Here is a 1,229-nt window from a genome sequence, read left to right on the forward strand (position 1 = left end):
AGAATTGGAAGACATTTCTGTAGAATTTCAGTTTTCTTACGTTGACTTCATTTCCATATATTTAGTAATAATAATTAATAGTCATAATAGTATGAGTGCGCATCAGAATTGACAAAAAAGCTTTCATAGCCATTATCAAGAGTTCTAGTGCTTGATAATACTGTAATCCATTTACTGCTGTATTCCATGTGTGACATTTGTACATTTCTAAGTTCTCAACTTCCTAATGTTTCCTGGACTACCACAGCCATACACACTAATCATATACAGTAATTAGTATACATTAGAATGTATTTTATTCATAAAATATGGATTATTTTCCCAGAAGAACAAAAGTATTAATTATTGCTAACAAAAATTTAACTAGCAATATATATTAAGAATACATTCACCACATTTCTGCAGTTTCAAAAATCCTTTGCTGCACTTCTCACTTTTATTTTTTTCTCTTGTCCAGCAGTATCAAGTTTCCAGGTTTCAGGTCTCTAGTTTGAAATCCACAGCCTGCAAATGTTTTAAATAAAGCAGAGCCATATAAAAAGATTAAATGGATACAGACAAGAAAGTTACCTTTGGGTGGTGTCATAGATTTCTGATTAGTGTTCATTTGGCTTTTCCAAATTTTTTGCACTGAGTTCATAATTTGTTTCATGAGTAAAGTAAAAAAATAAATAATTAAACAGAAAGCTCTTCTTTTAGTCACCTAGCTTTGGGTACACAGTTACATCTTAATTCATTTGGCTTCATTTGGTTTTAGTAATCCCTTATCCTCCACTCCTGCTGAAAACAAGTGATACAGTAAACTGCCCTGTGTCAAGCAGAATTCTTCTTCCTCTTTCAAAGAAGACTGTGTAGAAATGAACATTTTTTTTGAAGCACCTGTTTCCTTTCAATGGGATGACAGATAAAGTTTGATTGAGAGAAATGCCAATCATGTCATGAGGCAGATGGATTAACTTTCTAATGTTTCTTTCCTGACAGTAAATCTCAAGTTTTACTCCTATGCTTAGCAAAATATTTTTAGAAATATCGTTTGTTCAATAGAGATGATGCCTTTTACTACTTCTTAGAGCAAACCATTGATCCCTATCACCATGGCATTAGGTAGGCCTCACAAATCATCCAGGCATCTGCCCTCAGTCTCGAATAAATCACTGACAAAGCAGTAAAGAAAAGGGAAATGCCAATCGGAACTAGGCAGTCAATAGGACAAGATTTTTCAGTGTCTC

This window comes from Rhinopithecus bieti, unplaced genomic scaffold, assembly GCF_001698545.2.
Source record: "Rhinopithecus bieti isolate Rb0 unplaced genomic scaffold, ASM169854v2 scaffold_51930, whole genome shotgun sequence".
In the NCBI taxonomy this organism is placed as follows: domain Eukaryota; kingdom Metazoa; phylum Chordata; class Mammalia; order Primates; family Cercopithecidae; genus Rhinopithecus; species Rhinopithecus bieti.